Raw genomic sequence first — 14,171 nt, 5'->3', positions numbered from 1 at the left:
GGATCAGGCGAGCAGCCCCCTTTGAAAGAGAGGGGAGGAGCATCAGCTCCATCGGCGACCTCCACTAATCCAGAGGCGCCCAACAATGTAGAGGAAGCACTACAGTGTGCTTCCATCGTGGCAGAGCACTGCACCTTGATGGGTGTGGTGGTGGAGAAGGTTTAGTCTGCCAAGCTAGGGGCTCCTAAGTCGGGATGGCTCTGATTACCCACTTATCATGCCCAATATGCGACTATACTCCATACATGTCGAGGCATGACTTGGGGTATAAGTGCATATTGGTATGGTCGCAAGAGTGGTTGTATCTTTGCTCATATCATGTACGAAATAGATAGAATACGAGCTTTGGCTTACAATCGCCACAATGTCACACAATATCATCAAGTTATACAATCATTCAATATGAACACAAAGTCCGACTACAGACGTAATCAAACGAATAAAAGACAACCACCCATGCTAAGTCCCGATCGACCCTACTGGGCACAACTACTAATCATCTGGAAAGGAAACATAGTAACGACCACGGTCCTCGTCGAACTCCCACTTGAGTTCAGTGGCATCACCTGCATCAATCTTGTCGGTAACTGCAATTGTGTTTGTAGTATCTGGTGAGTCACGAGGACTCAGCAATCTCAAAACCCATGATAGAAAGACTATTTAAGCTCATAGGAAAAATATGGGTATATGGTGGAGTTGCAACAGGCACTAAGCATTGTATGGTGGCTAGCTTATGAATTCAAGAATAAGATGAGAAACTACGCAACGGTCGCAAACTAGTAACGATCAAGAAGTGATCTTGAACTACTTACGTTCAAACATCCCCCGCCGTGTTCTCTTCCCTAACCTCGTCGAAAAGAGATCATCATGGTTACACACGCGGTTGGTGTATTTTAAAGAGTTTGGTTTCAAGTTCACAATAACCGGATAATAAAAACTCCCATCTGCCACATAACCGCGGGCACGGCTCTCGAAAGATTAAACCCTACAGGGGTGTCCCAACTTAGCCCATGACAAGCTCATGATCCATGAATACAATCGTACATCGCGGGACCCTCCGATCAGACTCGGAATCCCTGTGCACAAGACATTTTGACAATGGTAAAACAAGTCCAGCAAGACCTCCTGACATGCCGACACCCTGATAATAGCCGTCCGTATCTCGTCTCAGGCCACGGCAGATGAGCGACGCGTATAGGTGCCAAAATAACCTAGGTTGCCCTGGGGCGGCCCCGCATAGTGCTCTAGGTTGGACCAACACTCAGGAGGAGCATTGGCCCGGGGGTTGATTAAGAATCCTCGGGTTAATTACTCCCTATGCAAATTTTAGTTGTTATTAGGAAAATGGTAAAACTAATGTTGGGCCTTGCTGGAAGAGTTTTATTCAAAGTGATTTGTCAAGAGGGGCCCATAAACCCTCACCGTGTTAGGGACACAAAATTCAAGGAACATAACACCGGTATGACAAAAACTAAGGCGACAAGAGTGGAACAAAACACCGAGCAAAAGGTCAAGCCTTCCACCGTTTACCAAGTATATAGATGCATTAATTAAATAAGCGATATTGTGATATCCCAACATATCCATGTTCCAACATGGAACAACCTGCACTGCACCTGCAACTAGCAATGCTATAAGAGGGGCTGAGCAAAAGCGGTAACATAGCCAAACAATGGTTTGCTAGGAAGGTGGGTTAGAGGCTTGACATGGCAATATGGGAGGCTTGATAACAAGTGGTAGGTAGCGCGACATAGCGATAGAACGAACAACTAGAAAGCAAAGATAGAAGTGATATCGGGGGTAATGATCATCTTGCCTGCAATGTTTTCAGAGGTATCGAAGCCTTGCTCCTCGTGAACATACTCGACAGGGTCCTCAAACACAAACTCGTCTCCCAGCTCTACCCAAAGCAAGAACACAAGCAAGGGAACAACAATCAACCACGCTGCAATGCGTAAGCAACATGATGCAAGACATGGCATGGGATGCAATATATGATGTGCAATGCATATGGGTACTCCGGAAGGGGAAATATGTTCATGGCATTAACATGGCAAACCAAGCATGCCACCGGATAGATTGAGAGATTTCGATATGAAGATCACCGGAAACAAATGCACGGTTTGCAAATGATGAGCAAAACAGGAACAATGCAAAATTGCGCTTAACAGCAACATAGCACTTAAGATGCATCTTAAAAAATATGCTACATCACTTCTACATGAAAACAAAATATATGACAGTGAAGTACAGGTGAAGCTCTACAAATCATGAACACTGAGCTACTGCTAGAAACCCCTTGAACAAGTCTAAAACAGCATGGCAAAAATGAAAAAGTTAACAGTTTAACAGACTTAGCAGAAATTCATTGGCCATGACAGAACAACATCAGGTTGCATTGTTTATGCCCAGTAAACTATATGCTATAGGAAAATATTACAGTACACAAGATCATGGCATGATAGTACTAAATCCACTTAATAAAACTCCCTTACTGAACTTGTCCCAAAGATCTACAGAATTGATGACATCACCAATGCAAACATGAAAAAAGATATGAACAAATCTTAGAAGAAATAATGGCATGTCATACCAGATTCATGATAGCATGTTTACAAGCTTGTGGCACTCAGCACAGTGCACTTCATGGAATGAAATAAATTCTAGCATGGAGTAGATATGAAAAGGAAGCTACACATGTGTGAAGATACCACTTAGCATGTTAGAATTCAATCATACATAAAAGACAAAACAACAACATGATGTAAAATGACATGCTCATGCACTTGCTCAAATGCAAAAACTAATGCCACCAATGGATTGGTGGGATTTTTCTACCCCAACAACATATATAATATGTCTAGGTTACTGTAGAAAAATCATCACAAATATGCAAAACATAACCAGCCTAAAATGGAATATACAGAAATGGCAATTTCCAAATTTGGAAATGTCTAGAATTGGACTTGCCCGAATTGGAAAGATGCTCTATGCGAGAAATGGAATATTCGCTGGGAATAAATAAAAGAAAAAGGAAGAAAAGAGGAGAGGGTATGACAGGTGGGGTCCTGATCCCTGTGAGGCTGAGCAGTGGGCCCCAGTTGTCATTGAGACAACAGTTAATAGCCCACAGAGGAAAAAGGAGCGCGCCTGGGATTCGAAGCCAGGTCGCTACGGTGGGCGCACGGGCGGTCGACCAGCTCGGCTACGTGTGCGTGTGTGACAGAAGGGGGCCCGGCATTATTTGAACCAACCCAAAATGGTCTGCCGACGAAGAGCGAGGCGTGGCGGTGGAACTCGCCGGAGTTGGCTATAGAGACCAAACAACACGGCGGAGGGGTGGAAACGGTGCGCGGGAGGAACCCGCACACGAGACTGGGACGTGCCGCACCTAACGACGTCTACGGTGACGCTGGCGACATGCGACAGAGGTGGCCACAACGATGAGCACGGTGATGCGTGACAGGTCTAGGTGAGTGACTGAGGGCGCGGGTCGACCCTATGCAGCGCGGCGAATGAGAGGGACACTAGCGAGCGACAAACAGGGGTCTGGGTTCTTGCCGGAAACAAGTCCCGGCGGCGACGAGTTCAGCCTACATGAACACGGCGATAGAGCAGCCTAAAGAGAGGGGGAAAAGGTCAGCGAGGAGCAGGGGCTCACCATGAACACGCTAGCGTGATCGGGACGACGGGAAGAGGTTGGAGCAGGCCACAGCGATGAACGAACACTCGCGTTGGCCGGAGTCAAAGATGAGGAACAAGATGACGCGGACGGGGCCCTCGGCTCCACGTAGTCGACGTCGGGGAAGATGACAGACACGGTAAGCAGGGCGAAGGTCGACGGGGAGCTCATCGACAAAGCTGACGCTCCTGGATGCGCTTGGGATGCGGTCGGGACAGCGGATCTGGTGGGCTATGGTGGCCTGGCGGCGGCTGGAGGTAGAGGGAAACCCTAGTGAGTGGGTAGACAATGAGATGGGTCTTAAAGGGGGCTAGGGCGAGTGGGGCGAGCTCGCGGTGGCGCGGCCGTGGCCATGTGCGTGAGCTGCGAGAGGGGACCAAGGAAGGGGAAAGGTGGGTGAGAAGGAGAGCGGGGTCGCTGACGAACGGGCCCGACTTGGCCACGTGGCGATGCTGCGTCTGGGGCGAACGGGTGAGAAAAATAGGGGAAAGGACATAGATGCCAGGCGGGCTGCGGGCGCGCTGCTGGGCTGGAGCGCTAGGAGGCCGGCCCAGGTAGGCTACTGCTGCTCTCTTCTCTTCCCTTTCTATATTTCCTTAAACAGAAAGCAATAGGAAAAGTGCAGGAGGCTAGAAGAGGAGTTTGGGGGAGGTGAGAAAATCCTCATGCTCCTAGAAATGTGCACTATTTTACAAAATTGCTTTGGAGATTTTTAAAGGAAGTAAAATACTCAAGTTTGAATTAAATTCAAACTTGAGCCATTTTAAAACCTAACAAAATCAACTCCAAAATAGGTGAAACTTGGCACAGAGGTTTAGGGCATGGTGCTAGAATTTTGGGGAAAATATGAACATTAAAGGAGGAGTGAAAAATGGCACTTGCCAAAAGAAGGAAAGAGAAGGAGAGGAAGGGGGTGATGGTGCAAGAACCACACATGGAGCATGCAACAATACAACATGCGTGAAGACAATCACACAATGCAAATGATGAGGATGGAATGCAAAATGACAAGAGGCACAAATGCAATACTATGACGAGGCCATGATGCAACAAATAAAGGCAAAAAGAAACATGACAAGAAATGACAAGACAACGCAAAACCCCAAAATGAAACCACGAGGAGGAAACCACTTGGGATTGATGAAGAACAAGATGGTTATATTGCCAAATATGGAAGTTTACAACTGGGGTGTTACAACTATCCTCCACTACAAGAGGATCTCGTCCTGAGATCTAGGACTGAAAGAACTCTGCATATTCAGAACAGAGGCGATCCTCGTGCTCCCAAGTAGCTTCTCGGTCGAAATGGTGAGACCACTTAACTTTGAGGAATTTGATTGACTTGTTGCGAGTTTTGCGCTCGCTTTCTTCAAGAATGGCAACGGGATGCTCATGATAAGACAACTCTTCTTGGAGGTTAATCTCTGCGAAGTTGATAGTGCGCTCGGGCGCCTTAAAGTACTTGCGAAGTTGTGACATGTGAAACACATCGTGCACATTTGAGAAGTTGGAAGGGAGCTCAAGTTGATAAGCAAGGTCGCCTCTTTTGCCAATGATCTTGAAACGACCCACATATCTTGGGGCAAGCTTCCATTTGATATGAAAGTGTTGAGTGCCTTTCATGGGAGAGACGTAGAGATAGACATGGTCTCCGATCTCGAAAGCCAAGTCACGGTGCTTGCTATCATAGTAACTCTTCTGGCGCGATTGCGCGGCTTTGAGATTTTCACGGATGACTTTACACATTTCTTCAGCTTCTGTGATCAAGTCATTGCCAAGAAGTTGGCGGTCATCAGTCTCGGACCGGTTTAGAGGAGTATGACACTTTCTACCATAAAGAATTTCGAAAGGGGCCTTGCCCGAACTTGCTTGGTAACTGTTGTTATAGGAGAACTTGGCATATGGCAGGCAATCTTCCCACTTCAATGCAAAAGAGATGACACAAGCTCCGAGCATGTATTCGAGGATTTGATTTACTCTTTCAACTTGGCCACTCATTTGAGGATGAAAGGCCGTGGTGAAACGAATGTTTGTGCCCATGGCCTTCTGGAAAGAGTCCCAGAACTTGGAAGTGAAAGTGCTTCCACGGTCTAAAGAGATCAATTGCGGGATCCCGTGCAACGAGAAAATTCTGGAGGGGTATAGCTCTGCCAACTGAGCTGTCGTGATAGAATCTTTGATTGGAAGGAAATGAGCCACTTTTGTAAGCTTGTCAATGACAACGAAGATAGCATCATTCCCATGCTTGGACTTGGGAAAGCCAGTGACAAAGTCCATTTTGATATGATCAAACTTCCATTCTGGAATAGCAAGAGGTTGGAGGAGACCAGCTGGTCATTGATGTTCTGCTTTCACCCTTCGACAAACATCACATTCATTCATGGATTGAGCAATCTCTCGCTTCATTTGAGTCCACCAATACGACTGCTTGAGATCATGGTACATCTTTGAACTACCTGGATGGATGGAGAGGAGAGAATTGTGTGCTTCGTTCATTATGACCTTCCTTAGATCGCCCTTAGGAACCACTAGCCGGTCCTCGAAGAATAAGGTGTCCTTGTCATCAATGCGATAGCACTTGTATTTGGGAAGGCCCTTGGCAATACCATGTTTCACCTTCTTCACCATGGTATCAAGGAGTTGTGCCTCATGAATTTGGTCTTCCAAAGTTGGAGTGACTTGAAGGTTGGCAAGAAAACCTTGAGGAACAGCTTGGAGGTTGAGCTTGCGGAAAGCTTCACAAAGATTAGGTTGGAATGGCTTGAGGATTAAGCTGTTGCAATAAGCCTTTATGCTCAAGGCATCTACAATCACATTTTCCTTGCCTGGAGTGTACTCAATGCTTGGATTGTACTCTTGAATCATTTCTACCCAACGAGTTTGCCGGAGGTTGAGGTTGGGTTGAGTGAAGATATATTTGAGGCTCTTGTGATCGGTGAAAATGTCCACTTGCCTTCCCAACAAGAGATGTCTCCATGTTATTAATGCATGGACAACTGTTGTCGGTGTCAAAACCGGCGGATCTCGGGTAGGGGTCCCGAACTGTGCGTCTAGGCCAGATGGTAACAGGAGGCAAGGGACACGAAGTTTTACCCAGGTTCGGGCCCTCTCGATGGAGGTACAACCCTACATCCGGCTTGATTAATATTGATGATATGGGTAGTACAAGAGTAGATCTACCACGAGATCAGAGAGGCTAAACCCTAGAAGCTAGCCTATGGTATGATTGTTGTTCTGTATGTTGTCCTACGGACTAAAACCCTCTGGTTTATATAGACACTGGAGAGGGTTAGGGTTACACAAAGTCGGTTACAATGGTAGGAGATCTGTATATCCGTATCACCAAGCTTGCCTTCCACGCCAAGGAAAGTCCCTTCCGGACACGGGACGAAGTCTTCAATCTTGTATCTTCATAGTCCAGGAGTCCGGCTGAAGGTATAGTCCGGCTATCCGAACACCCCCTGATCCAGGACTCCCTCAGTGACCCTTGAACCAGGCTTCAATGACGACGAGTCCGGTGCGCAGATTGTCTTCGGCATTGCAAGGCGGGTTCCTCCTCCAAGTACTTCATAGGAGATTTTGAACACAAAGATAGTGTCCGGCTCTGCAAAATAAGTTTCCACATATCGCCATAGAGAGAATAATATTTACACAAATCTAATCTGCTGATGTATTCCATAGTGTGACACACCACAGCCAAGCCTTTATCCGAGTTGTTTCATTATCCAACATTAGCGCGTCATGCGAGGCGGTTTCCTTGGCACGTCCTGTCAAAGCAGAGATCGTGTCCCCTTATTCCCGGATTCTCATCAATACGGGCGTGGGTAACCCAACCGCGCCCTTGATTACGGCGCTTGGAGATAAGCGAGTTTACCAGGCTGGTGGGGACACGTAGTTGCGTCCACCCATATAAGGGGATAAGGATCCACCCTTTCACCCACGCCTTCTTTCTCCTTTGCCTATCCATTCTCGCGCACTCGAGCTCCAGCGCCCAAGTCCGCACTCCCACACCTCAACCTTCTCCAGCCATGTCCGGAGCGGGAGGCAAGTGGATGGTCTCCTCCGTCACGGAGGGACACATCAAAAAACTGAGGAAGGCCGAATACCTGTCAAACGACATCGTGCACTGGCTTCCCGAAAAGGGGCAGCTCATCCCCACCCCTAGGCCCCATGAGAGGGTGGTGTTCCTCCCCCATTTCCTCCGCGGACTGGGCTTCCCTCTCCACCCATTTGTCTGGGGGCTCATGTTCTACTACGGCCTGGATTTCCACGATCTGGCCCCGAACTTTGTCCTCAACATCTCGGCATTTATCGTCGTGTGCGAGGCTTTCCTCCGCATCCGCCCCCATTTCAACCTATGGCTCAAGACTTTCAATGTCAAGCCGAAGGTGGTGCGCGGCAACCAGGCGGAGTGCGGGGGCGCCATGGTGGGCAAGATGGCCAACGTCTTATGGCTCGAGGGCTCCTTTGTGGAGACCCTGAAGGGGTGGCAATCGGGGTGGTTTTACATCACCGAGCCGTGTGACCCCGAATGGGTCGCAGCCCCCGAGTTCCGATCCGGACCCCCTACGCGGCTCACCTCCTGAAAGGAGACGGGCCTGTCGTGGGGTAAAAAAGGAGAGCTGACCGGACTCCAAACCTGCATCCAAACCCTGGTGGACAAGAAGCTCAAACTTGTCAATGTAGTCCAGGTTATGCTCATCCGCCTGATCCTCCCGTGTCAACAATGGGCTTTCAACCTGTGGGAGTTCGACCCGGCATGGCACCAAACTCTGAGCAGGCTCTTCGACATGACGTACGAAGATGACTGGAAGGTGCTTTTCAAGGGCGCCGAGGCCCCCGCATCCGCTACCGAGGATCGCGGATTCAGTACGCAGCGTCACACTCATGCGGTAAGCTATTTTTTTTCCTTTTACAGGGTATCAGTTTTTCATAGTTTGACTCTATGCGGGATCTAAGCTCCCTTACCTTTGACAGGATTGGCAGGTGACCTCCGGACAGATCAACTGTCCGGCTCCTTTGCCCGAAGGCCCAGCGGACGCTCGCTTGGCGAAGCTGCTGGTTCCGGCACCCTATGTGGTTCCGGAGAAGAAGGCCGCGAAAAAGGCCACGGGGACTCGAAAGAGTGCCCGGCGCCAGGAGGTGTCGGATCCATCATCCGATGGTTCCGAGGCGCATTCCTCCCGTGAAGATGAGGAGGAAGAAGAAGAGACCTCTCCCTCTCCAGCGGGAGGAGAGAAGAAAAGGAAGGCCGCCCTCTCTGGGGAGGCCGGAGGGTCCAAGAAGGGGAAAACCCTTCCTCCGGACTACTCCACCGACGCCGACGACGGCGGAGAGGAGTGGCCGCCTAGGGCCAAGCCCTGGCAAAATCATAAGTATCCGGATACCAGAGTAATTCATAGTATTCGTTTATTGCACAGTTTTCCCTTATGTCAAAATATGTTTATGCAGCCCACCCAAAGACCGGCTCGACGCGTCGTCGAGCGGCTCACTAGACTCGTCGGATGTGAACTCGCTTCCGACGGCTTCCTCCCCCCGCCCTACGAACGACACCGAAGTGTTGTCCCAACAGGTTCCAAGCCGGGAGGAGGTGGTCCTGGAGGCACCGCAAGGCGACCTCCCGGACTCCAGGAGTAAAGGGGATGAAACCCCCCAGGGCTCCAAGTCCGGCTCTAGGCCGGACACCACTCCGGAACCTTCAAAGGTTCCAGAGTCCGGCGGGGGACCTCCTTCCAAGAGGAGCAAGCCCACCGTGCCGGTGACCCCCGTCCAACCGGAGGCGCCGGACAATCTGTTGGAGGCGCTCCAAGGCGCCTGCATCGACGAGGAGCACCGCACCATTATGAGCGCGGTGGTCCAGAAGGTTCAGTCCGTCAAGAGCGGACTGACTGAAGCTTGTACTAGCCTTTTAACAGGCTTTGAGGTAAGTAAAGAATGTGTAAATAATATTACCGCATAGACAGTAGCCCCTGATGCTCTATTTGGTGTTCGGGAAGAAAAGCCGAATAGAGGATCAAATAAAATTCGCAGGAGTCTAACAAAAAGCAGTCAATATGCGTATGCAGGCTTCTCTGCTTGCGTCCGCCGCACTGACTGCAGAAGTGGATGCGCTAAAGCAGAACCTCGAGCGGTCTGATCAAGAGCTCGGGCGTGCCAAGAAGCAGCTCGAGGACAATGAAGGTAAGAAATACCTTGTTTAAATATATATTAAAAGGTGCAATTGCAAAAAATGACAGGATTATCGTGGCTATTGTAGGGGCCACGTCTGAGGTGGCGACCCTTAAGCAAGAGCTGCTCGAGGCCGAGAAGAAGGCGGCCACGGAGCGCACCGAGCGGGAGAAGTATGGGGCCCAGGTTGGCAAGGTGCGGCAAGAGCTACAGGTTCTCATGAAAAAGCATGATAGTTTGGATCTTGACTCAAAGACGCGAGCGTCTGAGCTCGCGGCGGCCATTGAAAATGCCAAGTCTGCCAAGGCCGAATCCCAGAAGACCCTCTAGGAGTTGGATGAGGTGAACAAGATAGCGGCGGGTAAGGCATTCTTTATGCAAAGCAAACACATAAACGTGAGTTACTTGTTACTTACCCGAATCCGGAGCTCTCCAAGAGCGTTCACAGATCTTCCCCGGAGTGTATCCGATGCCGCCACGTTCTATCGAGCCGAGGAGGGTAGCTCGACAGAGAAGGTGTTCTAGTCTCAGTATGCTGAGGCCGGACACCCCGTGCCCCTGAGTGACCAGCTGAAGCAACTGGTCGAGCTCCACAAGGCGGCCGAACAGGCCATGAAGGGCCTCCTAGTTCGGCTGTGGCCTAGAGAGGCTCTGCCTGGGAGCTATTTCGGGCTGGTGCGGCGGCTGGTGGAGGCCTGTCCAAGGCTCGAAGTCATCAAGCGCTCCGTCTACATTGAAGGTGCCCGTAGGGCCCTTGCCCGTGCTAAGGTGCACTGGGGCAAGCTGGATGCTGAGAAGCTTGTGAAGGACGGGCCACCGCCGGGGAAAGAGCATCGCAAGCCCGAGAATTACTATAAGGATGTTCTGAAGGGTGCCTGCCTTGTGGCGGATGAATGTTCTAGGGATGTAATTTTTGAGTGAAACTTGCTCGTTTTGTCCTGTGCGCTGAAAACTTGTTCATATGCGCTAAGCAATGCTATTGGAATTTAAAATATTACCTTCTGTGCGACTGTTTATCAATTCTGAGAGATGGCGAGTCGTCGGCTTCTGCCCCCGTGCCGCTAGTGCTGGGGTGTTCAGGGATAAACCTGAGCGCTCTTTTTCCCATGTTTGGGTCCTTCGTGGGTGGCGCTCAGCCCAACGAACAAGGCAATCAGACTATAATGCGTGAACACTCTCACTTAGCCATAGAATTCTATAATTTTAAATTTCGGCGAAGCCCCTGGTATTTGGAAGACCGAGTTCGGGGCGCTATCCACGCCTTGGCCGGACAGAGCCGGCTCCTCGCCCTAAGTGGCATAAGTCTTTAGGGACTCCAAAAACCTCTCGAACAGTGACCAGCTCTCGCTTCATCATGACAGCCAGTTTTAGCTTTCTCCACTAAGGTGCTCGACTCAGCTCAACTGGGGCACAATCGCAGTGGTTCTCCTAGTGCTACCTTAGCCGATATAGCGGAACATAAGGCACCAAAACATAGGAGCTAGGCAAACCCAACTATTGACCCAAGACATGATTCGGAGCCGATGCATATAATGCTATAAGTTCGGGGTGCCGCACTTGTTAAAGTGTTCGTACTTCTCACACCATATTGAGGGGTACTAAAGCCCCTGGCGTATTTAGGCCGTACCAAAATGTACGGGTGCAATATGTCGTTAAGGAACACACACACACACACACACACACACACACACACACATATATATATAAAAGAGTAATGCAAAAATAGACAAAATCTATGCACTGTTTATTAAAGAGGGCTGCAATCAAAGCAGAACGATACAAATAATGCGATAAGCAAAAGGCTGGACTATGTAACATGTCCGTTCCAGGGGCAAGCTGCGGAATAGTATGCGAAACAGGTATACTCCTCGTGATAGAGACCACCTGGGAGTTCCGTAATGCGGCGCGGCTTGTCTGTTTCCCTGGTTCTTGCATCGTTTGTGCGGCAATTGAACTGCCGAACAGGCCTTCCGAAGGATGGAGTCCTGAAAGTAAGAGAAAATTAAAAAATCGGCAGCCCCTGGTACGGTTTAAGCCATGTTTCGGGCGTGCCGTGATGGTGCCCCTCCCCCTGTACCCATGGTATTTCTAGAGTGTAGTTATGTACGCGAAGTACTGGTGTCGCCTTTTTGCGAGGGTTGGGGTTGGGGCCACATTGCTACGCCTGCTCGGATCGTGCCAGGCGGTCTTGTTGTAGGTTACTCCGGGCGCACTTGACGGTGTCCGGTCGTTTAATGGCCGGACTGGAGAACTGCCTGGAGAGGCTGCTTTGTACTTCTGCTGCAAGGGCCGCCGTGTGCTCCTCCATTCGGAGGGAGCGTTCGGTGTTTCCATTGACCGTAATTACTCCTTGAGGGCCTGGCATTTTGAGCTTAAGGTATGCATAGTGCGGTACCGCATTGAACTTGGCGAATGCGGTTCGCCTGAGCAGTGCGTGATAGCCACTGCGGAATGGGACTATGTTGAAGATTAACTCTTCGCTTCGGAAATTATCCAGAGATCCGAAGACCACTTCCAGTGTGACTGAGCCTGTACAGTTGGCCTCTACACCTGGTATTACGCCTTTAAAGGTCATTTTGGTGGGCTTAATCCTCGAGGGATCTATGCCCATTTTTCGCAATGTATCCTGGTAAAGCAGGTTCAGGCTACTGCCACCGTCCATAAGGACTCTAGTGAGATGAAATCCGTCAATAATTGGGTCTAGAACCAATGCGGCGAATCCGCCATGACGGATGCTAGTGGGATGGTCCCTTCGATCAAAGGTGATCGGGCAGGAGGACCATGGGTTGAACTTTGGGGCGACTGGCTCTGCCGTGTATACGTCCCTTGACACGCGCTTCCGCTCCCTTTTGGGGACGTGGGTTGCGTATATCATGTTCATCGTCCGCACTTGTGGGGGAAAACCCTTCTGTCCACTGTTGTTCGGCGGTCGGGGCTCCTCGTCGTCATCGCTATGCAACCCCTTGTCTTCATTTTCGGCGTTTAACTTGCCTGCCTGCTTGAACACCCAACAATCCCTGTTGGTGTGATTGGCCGGCTTTTCAGGGGTGCCATGTATCTGGCATAAGCGGTCGAGTATTCGGTCCAAACTGGATGGGCCCCTAGGATTCCTTTTGAATGGCTTTTTCCGCTGACCGGATTTAGAGCCTCTGAATCCGGCATTAACTGCTGTATCCTCAGCATTGTCGCCATTAATGCGGCGCTTCTACTTGTTGCGACGCGACCTGCCACTACTGTCCCTGGTATCCGAATTACCAAGGTTCTTGGTCATATTGTTGCTACGAGCAAGCCAGCTGTCTTCTCCCGCACAAAAGCGGGTCATGAGTGTCGTGAGTGCTGCCATAGACTTCGGCTTTTCCTGTCCAAGGTGCCGGGCAAGCCACTCGTCACGGATATTGTGCTTGAAGGCTGCTAGGGCCTCAGCGTCCGGACAGTCAACTATTTGATTTTTCCTTGTTAGGAACCGTGTCCAGAATTGCCTGGCCGATTCCTCTGGCTACTGAATTATGTGACTTAGGTCATCGGCGTCTGGGGGTCACACATAAGTGCCCTAGAAATTGTCGAGGAATGCGGCTTCCAGGTCCTCCCAACAACTGATTGATCCTGTTGGCAAGCTATTAAGCCAATGCCGAGCTGGTCCTTTAAGCTTGAGTGGGAGGTATTTGATGGCATGGAAATCATCGCCGCGGGCCATGTGGATATGAAGGAGATAATCCTCGATCCATACCGCAGGATCTATTGTGCCATCATATAAATTGATATTTGCGGGTTTGAAACCCTCGGGGATTTGATGATCCATTATTTCGTTTGTGAAGCATAGTGGGTGTGCGGCGCCTCTGTACTGGGCTATATCATGACATAGCTCCAATGAGCTTTGTCTACTGTGTTCGGCCCTGCCGAATTTGTGGCCGGCATGATAGTTACCGTCTCGAGCCGTGAGGCGCCCACGCAATCCATAGATCGATCTTGTTTGCCTTGCCTTGTCCTCCAACATATCACGTAAGTCCGACGCATATTCCCGTGCCTTGGTATGGGGTGCGGCTTGAGTGGAGGGCCGAGAGGCCTCTCTGTCGCGGCCACGAGGTGGCCGGTCGGCCGCATCGAGTGCTTCCTCCTCTAATTGGGGTAGCAACCTGCGCTTTGGGTAGCTCTTGGAGGGGCGTTCGAGTTTATGCTCTTCGGCCGCAAGGGCTTCAGTCCATCTGTCGACTAGCAAATCTTGATCAGCTCTAAGCTGTTGCTGTTTTTTCTTGAGGCTTCTTGCCGTGGCCATAAGCCTGCGTTGAAAACGCTCTTGCTCGACGGGATCCTCTGGCATGAC

The sequence above is a fragment of the Triticum urartu genome, chromosome 3 (genome assembly GCF_003073215.2).
Source record: "Triticum urartu cultivar G1812 chromosome 3, Tu2.1, whole genome shotgun sequence".
Taxonomy (NCBI): domain Eukaryota; kingdom Viridiplantae; phylum Streptophyta; class Magnoliopsida; order Poales; family Poaceae; genus Triticum; species Triticum urartu.
The sequence above is the reverse complement of the archived record's forward strand: the minus strand, read 5'-3'. Positions refer to the sequence as shown.